Below are 11,777 nucleotides of genomic sequence, written 5' to 3' on the forward strand. Positions count from 1 at the left end.
GAAGCTATTATACTTTAAGGCACCTAAAGTGAATAATATCTTGTAGCAACTATTGCTGTAAAATAAAATTGTATAGGACTGATAATAGAAAAATCAAATATCTACAAAATGGGCCTGCCAAGGGAATGGCAGTATAAAAATTTCAGTGACTGTAAACTAGACTCTGAGGAAAGAAACATGAAAAGGAGCATATGAACTGTGGTGATTTGAATAGGTATGGCCCACATAGACTCATCGATTTGAACACTTGACTCATAGGGAATGGCACTACTAAGAGGCATGCATGACTTTGTTGGAGCAGGTTTGTCACTGTGGGGGAGGGCTTGGAGGTTTTATGTACTCAAGCTATGCCCAGTGACACAGACACCTTCTGCTACCTGCAGGTCAAGATATGTAACTCTCAGCTCCTTTTCCAGCACTGTGTCTGCCTGTACCCTACCATGTCCCACCATGATGATAATAGATTAAAACTTTGAAACTGTAAGCTAGCCCCAATTAAATATTTCCTTTGCAAGAGTTGTCATGGTTGTGGTGTCTCTTCACAGAATAGAAAGCTTTACTCAGACACAAATTGGACCAAGCTATCAGAGCCCTCAATATCTGTATGTCTATCAGTCACAACAGAACAACTTCATGAATTACAGAGTTTAAGAAGTAGTCAACAATTATGTTACTGGTAAATTACTCCTAAAATTGGGATTCCTACTAATTAACTCTGGCAAACCTTAGAGGAAAAATACAGAAAAAATTTTACCTTTTTAACAGTAAAGTCTAAAAACATGTATAGAAGTTTAAAAAAATAGCAAACAATAACAAAAAAGATGAAATTCACAATGTTAAATATTACATTAGAATTAGAAGAGGAATAGTAGAGCAAAGGAACATGAATACTGAATCAGATAAATTTTAATGCATGTGAAAAGAAGTATAAATGGCAAAGATGAAGGAAGATCCCAGAATATGACATTAAAACATTTATGAGGTATTGAACAAGTATAATAAAGGATTAAATAGAGAGTTTAGACTTGAAAAAAATGTAGCTGAAAAAAGCATGCCATTCTATTAATATTTTATTAGAAAGTGGATATAGATGAACTAACTTGACAACAAAGCTAGAGATATTATTCACAGTAACGCATAAAAATATTTGTAAAAAATAGACTATATTGGTACCATGGGAAGAAAATAGACTGTATCAGTATCATGGGAAGAAATATGCAGAAATTCTATATTAGTTCATTACACTTCTAGAAGAAAGGTGGAGAAGGTATAAAAAAATTAAGACTTAATAGATTCTCTTATGTATGATGTAATTCTCAGGCCAAAGAAATCATTCAATGCTGTGAATATCACTCTATATAAATAAAACACTGATGACCAGTGACCAGACAGGAAGTATAGGTGGGACAAGCAGAGAGGAGAATTAGGGAAACAGGAAGAAGGGGGAAAGACCCTGCAGCTACCGCTAGGACAAGCAACATGTAAAGACACCGGTAAGCCACCAGCCACGTGGCAAGGTATAGATTTATAGAAATGGGTTAATTTAAGATATAAGAACAGTTAGCAAGAAGCCTGCCATGGCCATACAGTTTATAAGTAATATAAGCATCTGAGTGATTATTTTATATGTGGACTGCGGGGCTTGGTGGAACCTGGAGAGAAGCCCTCCAGCAACAATTCAATCTCTCACTAACTCGAGCTTGACTTTTCCATAGTCTCTGGCACATGGATGCCATGTCTTCTGCAGTTCAGTCTTATTGCCAAATTCTAAATAGTAATGAACATCATTGACAATAGTGTGTAATAATTAGGGATCTATGGCAACTTTATGACCATCAGCTTTAAAGGAGAAAAGCCAGTTGATACACAGCTTACTATTCATTGGCTTATGGTGTCTAGTAGGAACAATGTTATCCTTTCCTAGGATAATTCTTTTTAAATATTTTTATATGTTTGTATGTATATGTTTCAGGAAGATTCTATGGTATTAGGTTCTCATATGAATTTTTCAAGTTTTTTTTAGTGTTGTTTTTGAAGTTTCTTTAGTATTTCCTCTACTTACTTGCCTTCCCATCCCTAACCATTCCTATTCAATTATTCTATTTACCTTGCTATATTTCCTCCTTTGTGCTTCTTGTTAAATATTTGATTCTATGTATTATAAATATAAACCTCAATTTATTATTAACTTTGAATTTTCAGCAGTATTTTGGATAATTTAAGATAGTTTATACACAAACTATATATATATATATATATATTATCAAGATTGGTATATACATTCATGAAAGTATTATTACAGATACAGAAAATACATTGGACTGTATTTTTTCTAAGTTCTTATATTATTTACTTCTCAATGCATACATTTAATATGAATAATAATATATTTTAGAATACATGTGTAGTTGGTAGCCAATACATGTGGTAAATTTACTATTGAAAAGCAGCAAGTTAATACAACCACATCTCACCAATTTAGACTCCGTCTGTCTGAGTAGCTGATAAAAGCCCACAGTCCATTGTCTTGATAAATTTCTACAGTGGTACAGTGCCATAATTATATTCCTTATATTGTACATTGTATATCTAGACTTAATTATCAGGTATGTCTATAAATTATTAACCTTTGACCTACACTCTCCATTACTTTGATGAGAACACTAGGGAACCAGTCTTTCTCCTATGTATATGTTAATTTTATATGTTAGCATTGTTCATACCAGTGAATGCATGGCTTCTTTTGCCTAATTGTCCCACTGAAACCCATTAGGAAATTGGTTCAGTTGAATTCTTGAATTTATTGCTACATACTCTGTGTTTCCCTTTTGAGAATTCTGCTTAGATCTGTTCTCCATTTTTAATTGGGTTATGTGTTTCTATGATGTCCATTTTTTTTTCTTTTGGTGTTCTTTATATATTTTGGGTATTAGCCCTCTGCCGGATATGTAATTTATAAAAAATATTTTCCATTCTGTAGGCTCTCACTTTGTGTAATGATTGTGTTGTTTGAAGTGCAGAAGCTTTTCATTTCATGAGGTCCCATTTATTAATTATTGTTTTTAGTCCCTGTGTTAAAGGTGTTCTGTTCAGAAAGTTGTTTCCTGTACCAACAAGTTTAAGACAATTCTGCACTTTCTTTTCTATCAGGTTCAATGTATCTGGTTTTATATGAAGGTCTTTGACTCTATTCTGAGTTGACATCTCTGCAGGGTGAGATATATGTATATATATATATGAATATATATATATATATATATATATGAATATATATATATATATATTCATATATATATTTGAATTCTTCTACATGCAGAAATCCAGTTAGACAGGAACCATTTGTTGTAGATGTGTCTTTTTTCCAGCGTTTATTAGTGACTTCTTTATCAAAATTTGTATGCCATAGGTCAGTGGGCTTATTTATGGGTTTTCAATTATATTCCGTTGATCAACATTTATCTTTGGGGGAATACTACTATGGTCCTTTTTATTAAGGTAGCTCTGCAGTGCAATTTGAGATCAGGATGCAGGATGTAACCTCCTGTAGCTCATTTATTATTCACAAATCTTTTAGTTGTCCTGTTTTTTTTTTTTTTTTGTTTGTTTGTTTTTTGTTTTGTTTTGGCTATTTTTTTGTTTTTTTTTTCTTTTGTTTCCAAATGAAACTTAAAATTGTCTTTTCAAGATCTGTGAATAATTGTATTGTAATTTTGAAAAGGGAATTCACTGAGTCTTTAAATTGAATTTAGTTGCCTGGCCATTTTTACTGTATTAATCCTAGTGACCCTTGATCATGGGAGATCTTTCCATCTTCTGAAAGCTTCTTCAATTACTTTCTTCAATGTCTTAAATATTTTATGATGAAAATCATTCACTTGCTTGGTTAGAGTGAATAAAATAGATATTTATATTATTTGAGGCTATTGTGAAGGGTGTTGTTTCCATGAATTCTTTCTTAATTCATTTGTAATTTGTATACAGGAGCACTAATGATTACTGTATGTTAATTTTATATCCTGCTACTTTGTTCCAAGTGTTCATCAGCTGTAGGTGTTTCCAGTAGAATTTTTAGGGTCACTGATGAATTCTATCATATAATCTTCATAAAGATACTTTAATCCATTTCCTCCCCATGTTGCTTTTTGTCATGGTATTTTATCACACCAACAGTATAGTTTTTAATTGTATTATGTATTTAAATTTACAAATATTTTTTACCTTTTTTTCTTTTGGTTTTTCGAGACAGGGCTTCTCTGTGTAGCTTTGCGCCTTTCCTGGGACTCACTTGGTAGCCCAGGCTGGCCTTGAACTCTCAGAGATCTGCCTGGCTCTGCCTTCCGAGTGCTGGGATTAAAGGCGTGTGCCACCACCACCCGGCATAAATTTACAAATGATTTTTAAACTTTCATTTTTTAGTAATTAGAATTCTTCACTTATAGTTGAGTAACTCTTTAACACTTTTTTTTTTTAAAAAGCTTATCTAACTGCAATGAACTCCTTCAGGCTTTGACTAGGAAAGTATTTTACTCTATTTTTGTGGTACAATATTCTAGATGTATTTTTCTAGATATTTTCCCTAACTGTTGGGGTATCTAGCCTTGTCTTCTGGCCCACACAGTTTCTTCTGTAAAAGCTATTGATTTTCTTTCTTACAGCGTCTTGAATGGAATGATTCACTGGCCAGCCTCATAGTTCCTTCTTACATTTAAGAATTTAATTGTAATATGCTTTACTGAATATCATTGAATATTGATGATAATATTAGCCTTTATAGGTCTGGTTTTACACCTTACAATCTGGTTACTTTAATTTTTTTTTTTTTATATTCTTTCTCAGCTTTTCCTGTTTGGAGAGTTTCCCTAATACATGAACCAATTTGATAAACTATACCTTGAGACCAAATAAGTACTATAGGCTTTCTTTGACTGTTATAACTTTTTTCCCTTTTCACTAAATGACTGGGCAGGGTTATGGGGTTTTATGTGTTAAAGTCTATGTACAAATTACTTCTCTGTCTGATTGGAACTGTTATGTGTATTACAATGTTCATTTCTTGTATTCTTAACTACAAAGCCTCTGTTTTAAAAAAGCAATCCACTACTGAATTTATACAGTATTTATCCAGTGTTTATTAGGTACTTGTATTTTCTTTAATCTCATTGAATCATTTACACCTGTTCTTTTGTAGGTAACTAAAGTTTACAAATTAGTTTTCTTTCATCCCTTTTCTGGAGATTTTTAGGTTTATATGACATGGTGGTGAATCAGTGAAGAGCTATTTATCCCTGGTGGCATCATGTTTTCCTTATTTCCCATGTGTCTGTGGAATTACTTGCTTTGCTGCCTGTGTATTTGGAAGACAACTCGGTCACCTCTTTACAGATTGTGCTTTGTAGGTTCAAGAAGCTAGTTGAGTATGGGCTAGTGGCTTGTGCTCCAGACATGCAGCATTTTACTTCTGTGCATCTTTGTCATCTGAGCTCAATGTTGATGATCGCTATGGCCTAGAAATTTCTATTAAAGGGGTTTAGAGTTAGGTTCATGGCATTAGGTCTGTTGCAATCATTATGGTTGAGACCTGTGGAGATTTTCCTATTTCTTTTTCCAGCAGATGAAATCAACATAGAAGAATCTCTGTTGGCAGAGTCTTTTGTGACTCACAGCCAGACACTGGTTGTACCAGTTTCCAGTCAGAACAACTGCAAGGCCAGAGCCTTAGGCATGTGGGATCATATACCATCTGTGACACCTTGGTCACAGAATGTGATTGGGTTTTCTAAGACACAGATGTACACAGATTTCCCACAGAAATTGAGGCCTGTAGCTCTGCAATACTCTCTAATGGCTTTTATATAGAAGCATGGCATGTAGCTTTGTCTTGGATTTGGGGGTAAAAACATAGCAGTGTTACTGTACAGTGACAGAGTAATACTCACAAGCTTGAGTTCTGAGGAGTGTAGTCTACCTGTGATTCAGCCTATTTTAGTAGAAGAATATTAGTGATACTGGCCCAAGGGAAGTGCCTTCCAGTAGATGAACTCAGTGTAGAGTGAATAAGAAGCAGTAGCAGTGAATGAGCAAGGATAATAGAGTCCAATAGTGATTCAGGCTAAAGAATTTGCTTATTTCTGTAGTAATTTAGCCACAGAAAGAAGAATGACACAGTAGCATCTGTGGTCATAGGATTTGTAACAATACACAGTGCTGACTACAAACCCTGGGATGATAGGATACTGTACTTGCTGAGTGGGCTTTTTGCCATATAAAATAACTGACGAAAAAACCCTGGGCTTGGCTAAGAATTCTGTAGTTCAGTTGTTTTAAAACAGAGCACAGCCAAGCAGCAATTCTCTTCCCTTAGTATATAAGATGTTTCTCACCTAGTCTCTGAAGAATGTTGTGATACAGATGACATGTATATATGGGAAGGACAGGATACTACTTCAGCACAGGCATGTGCAGTAGGGTTTAGTCTAAACACAATTCTGTCTTCAAAAAGCGTGAGGGGCCATCACAGTGCAGACACTGCCAGGAAGAAGTGGCTTACAAGAATTACTCTGTCCTTTAGGAGTTGAATGATACTGTATAACTCCAATCAGTAATGAATTAATGCTCCTCAGAGTCCATGGATGACACTGTACCACAGTGTTGCTGAAACTCTATTTCCTGTGGTGGAGGTGTACTATGGAAAGTGATACTACCACACAGCAGGTTCCTGGAGACTGAAACCCTCCTGCAGGAATGCTCCTTAAGACAGGCCGTAAACAACTCAAAACTGCTTCAGGAAGTCCCCCAAATTGACCATCTCCACACCGGGCGCTTCCCTCCCATGGAGTAGAGAAACAGTAAAGAACGCTGCCAAGTCACTCTGAGACAAGACAAGCTACAATGAAGACAAGGGAAGGACAATCTCCAACTTGTTGACCTGCCTGCAAGTTGTACAATGAGCTCTAGTTTCAAGTTTTGTGAGCTGTCACTACTTTTAGGGTGGGCTTTATTGATACAACTCTATTGGAGTCATTTATGCTCCAGTAAGTAATTGCTCACCCACGTTCCTGTAAGCAACCCCAATAAAACTCATTGGTTCACTAAGTTGGTCTTTGGTGGTATCTGTACTTCCTCAGTCTGTTGTGGGCTATCTGTAGTGAATAGACACGTATATTGCAACTACATCACTATTTGTAATGAGTAGACACATACATTGCAACTCCTAAGGAAAAAGTGTGTCACACAGCAGATATCTAAACAGATTATGACACTAATCATTAAATAAAGAAGAATACTGAAATACAGGAACAATTATTATCCACCTGTCTATATCTTCTTGGTCTTATGATCAACGTTCAATAGGAGCTCTTTTCAATGCTTATCTTTTCTCCCATGAGTGTAAATCACTCATGCCATTGACCTGATTGTAAGAATAGAAAGTATGATTTAGGCAATACATTTCATATCATTTAGCTGTATTATCTTAGTTTATATGATTCACAGTGTTTCTGTTGATCTGTTGAATATGTGTGTCCTTTTTATTGGGTTGCATTTTTTTTATTGAAGACAGATAGAAATTAACACTTACTTCGTGTGTGCTGTACAATCTTAATGGTATTATTCTTTCTACTACTCTACAATTATTACTATTCTTCTACCCCACCCACCCTACTCTATATCTGTGACTAGAAAAGTCAACTAGTAGTAAGGAGTTTCACCTCACTTCTATCTGGATTTTTCCATGTCTTAATACCAAAGCACATACACACCCTCTTATTAGTGCCTTTAAATCTAGCTATTTTGCTAAATGGCCAAGTTGTAAAATAGCCTGCATTTGTGTGCATGCACTGGATGATCAGAGGTAAATGCTGTATGTTTTTCTTTTATTTATTCTTCACCTTTATTTTATACAGTTTATAAATGTGTATCCTAAAGCCTGTTTGTTTCTCAACAATAGAATTTTGAGCAAAGAAGGATAACTTGTATAGTCTACTTTTATTTGCAGTTTTGAGTTACTTAAAATAATGAAGAAATTGGGTCACTTTGAACACACAGTTATATGATTTCTGCATAGGAATGGTTTCCACTGGAGAAAGTCTTCAACTGATTGAGGAGTTGGAGTACTGTAGTCTTGAAAAGCAACCCTTATTCAGAATGCACAAGGATCTGAGTAAGCACATTATGCTTTCCAGTACAGACAGAGAAAATTAATTTGGAACTAACTGATCTCTACAAGATTTGTTAGTTTGCTCACTTGATGATTTCTCAAAAAATTAAGAGATATAGGTGGATTTAATGAGACTTAATAATATCTTGAAGTAAATCACAGCAAGATTTACTTACATGCATGCTTCTCAGCCACAACATTATAAAACAGAAATTGTATTGCTTGCAGGTAACTTTTAACAACCAGATGCTCATATGTTTGCTAGCTTGCTGTTTAATGTTTTTGCTAAAGTTCAAAAGGATGCCTTTTAGCAAATTTGGCCTTCTATAATGTAATGAATAGAAGTCTGGTCTCTGAGTCCATTGGATATGTGAGACTTAAAGCATGTTGCTGTACTAGGCAGGGTTCTCTAGAGAAACATAAGTGATAAAATGTATACTTTGTTATAAAAGAGAGAGAGTTACTATTTGGCCTTATGCAATAGGGGCCGGATGGTCCAACAATAGCCATCTGCATGATAGAGAGACAGCATACTTAACATCTGCTCAGTCCACAAAGATGGAAGGCTCAGCAGCCTTAGTCAGGAGTTGAAGACTTGGAACTCCCTGGAGAGTTGTTAATATTGAGTCTAGTTGAAAAGCCAAAGAAACTGGAATCCAGTGTCAGCATAGGTTGGCAGTAATAGTGACAGATGCATTCTTTCGGTAAGTAGCACAGACAGGCAGGTGCACACTGTTTTTCCCTGAGAGAACTGGATATCTGGGCCATTCATTGAGAGGCACTGCTCATTTTGATGGTGAGTCTTTTACCATCACTTAGTCCTGTGTGGAAACAGCCACACAGATACATTCTGATACCTTTCTCCTTTTACCAAGTTGACTGTCTAGACCAGTCATCACAATTTCCTATTTTAAAAGTGTAAGAATCAGCTAGAGGGAGCCAGTTGGAACAGTGGAGAGAATTGAAGGAGGAGTATGTATTAGAACATGTATAATGAATGCCAAATACACATGTAAAAATGTCATGATTAGCCTATATATATATTGTGTGATGAGTTTTAAAAGTAATAAAAATAAGATTGAAATATGTATCGATAAAAAGGTATAATAACCATTTATAGACCAGTGAAAAGCTCCACCCCAGTTCTGTAGCATGTCACATTGCACTGCTAGAATGACTTTTAAGAGTATCTCAAATTAATCTGGATTCTTGACTCATGTTATATCTGGCTTTGGAAGTTAATGCATCTGTATTCATCTACGCCTCTAGTTAGATCTCTTAATTGTGATTGCCTCCTCTATAAGATCAAAGGTCTAAAGACTTTCTACCAAGCAGAAGTACTCACATAGTCTATAATACCCAATGTGTGCTCAAGCTTGGCCATACTGCTTGTTTGTTTGCTGGATGGTGGCTCCTCATACTTGTTCAAGTGCCCAAAAGCAAATTTTAAGTGTAATGAAGACTAAATTTAGACAAATCCGAAATAGCAAGTCCTTTTTATTTTCTGAACACAGACAAAGCCAGGCAACTCTCATGGGTTTTTGTGTGCTGAAAGTGAATTATAACCTTAAACTTCCCTTCTATTCTCTCAGTGTTGGCATTGAGGAAGTCCTTCAGATAGAGATCTATCTTTATGGATCTCTAGCTTTAAGTCATCATTATGGAAAGATGCTATGTACTTTTAGATAAGGGAGCATGTACTTATATCTTTCAAATATGATATGTCTCATTTATGCCCTTTAAAACTTTGCATATATTCAAAGTGGAATAAAACACTTTGGATATACAATGTGTAAAACATATTCAGTTTCCATTCATGTATTAATTACAGTGTGATTTATTTATTTAACTTTTGTATATTTCTGACAAACAGTAAAAATGTCAATCCTATGTTTCTCTGTAACCTTCAATATTAAAAGAACCTCTCCTAGAAATAAAGGAGAGATGTTGTTCAAATCACCCTTGGACATCTATTTATGCTTATTCTAAATTTAGCTAAAAGAAAGTTTCACTTAGCATTTGATGTATTATGTTATTTTTATTTTAAAATTAAAATATAATAATACAATTATATCAGTTTACCCCTTCCTTTTCCTCACTCCAGTCCCTATCCTTATGTATATTTTAAAATATTACATTTGGTAAAATTCACCTATGAATTCAGTGGCATGAACCCTGTCAAGTTGTAAATGACTATTGCAAACTAGTTAAAACAAAGAAGAGGGATAAGGAAAAAAAATAAGCGAAGGACAGCAAATGAAAACAGAACTATTAAATGCTTTGTCTTCAGGCCAGTGGAGTGATGGCTTTAGAACCCCATTTTATACATTTCTCTATCTATGTAAGGGGGTTGAGGAGGTTGCAAGACTATTTTCACATTTATTTTAATAGTGGATAATTCTTCAAAGCCCCTTTTTTTGTTAAAATGGACAAATTGCTCTAATTTCTTCTTGTCAGGGATTAAAATTCATTTGCTCTTTCCTAAATAATTCACAAGATGAACCCATAAGCAAATGCTGGTAAGTTAATGAAATCACCATTGTTAGTCTTAGTTTATTGAGGTGAAAAATAATAGAAATATAATCATGTCCCCTTCTTTTTGTATGGATTTAATTTAGTTAAATCATTGAATATACACTTGACATTGTAGTGCTGTCTTGGCCAATCTTCATTAAGCTGATTAATTTGTTGTTTAATTCAATCAAGTTTTTAGGTCAACCATTGTATGCTCTTAATAACAATTTTGACTCTTCTTTCTAAAATTTAAACATTTTAATGTCATTTTATTAGCCTTTAACAGAATGCTAAATAGAAATAATAAGCACTGTTAGAAATCTGTTTTCAACTAGAATAAATATAATTCACTTTCATTTATGTCTAAAAAGTAAAGCCAATACATACAATGAATAAGTTGCTAACTTAAATTCCAGAGAAACAAGTGACATCAAGCATGACTAAAACTGTAACCTCAAAGCATATTCCGGGTGGTATTTCTTTCTTTCCCTGTCTCTCGACTCTGCTTTTATTTGTGTGCTGCCCTCATTCTTTCATGCAGTGAATGAATTATTTCATTAAGCCTGGAAAGAGAGATGCCAGCCACATCAATTTATAGCACCCATTCAGCTTCAAATCTCAAATCTGGGGATAAGACTGTGCTGAAAACCATGTGAAAATACTTGAGAGACTATGTTATTGGCCCCACTTAGCCTAAGTATCATTTTTGAACCTCTCATTGTGTCCAGCTTTGATATTGATGGGCCTGTACTGGTCAAATATGGGTCAATATCAATCATGAAGATGTGGAAATAGTCTCTTACCAATTATACAGACAGACTGAGCTGGTTCTCAAAGAAGAGTTATGCATGCTGTGCTAAATGCCAGTGAGAATTGAACCCTGAATCACAATGGACAACAGAGTGTTACATAATTACATCATTGTCAAATATGGTTAATGATGGTCTTGATGGCCTGATCATTACACTGTCTCAGGGGCCCTTAACTACTCTAAACTTTGAAACTTTTTTTTTCCACAAATGGAAAAATCTCTCAAGAGCCCCCTAGGGAGAAACCAAAGAGTATGTTAGGAAAGAAAGAACACCGAGGAAAAGATAAACTTACCATG

This window comes from Peromyscus maniculatus, chromosome 12, assembly GCF_049852395.1.
Source record: "Peromyscus maniculatus bairdii isolate BWxNUB_F1_BW_parent chromosome 12, HU_Pman_BW_mat_3.1, whole genome shotgun sequence".
NCBI classification, from domain to species: domain Eukaryota; kingdom Metazoa; phylum Chordata; class Mammalia; order Rodentia; family Cricetidae; genus Peromyscus; species Peromyscus maniculatus.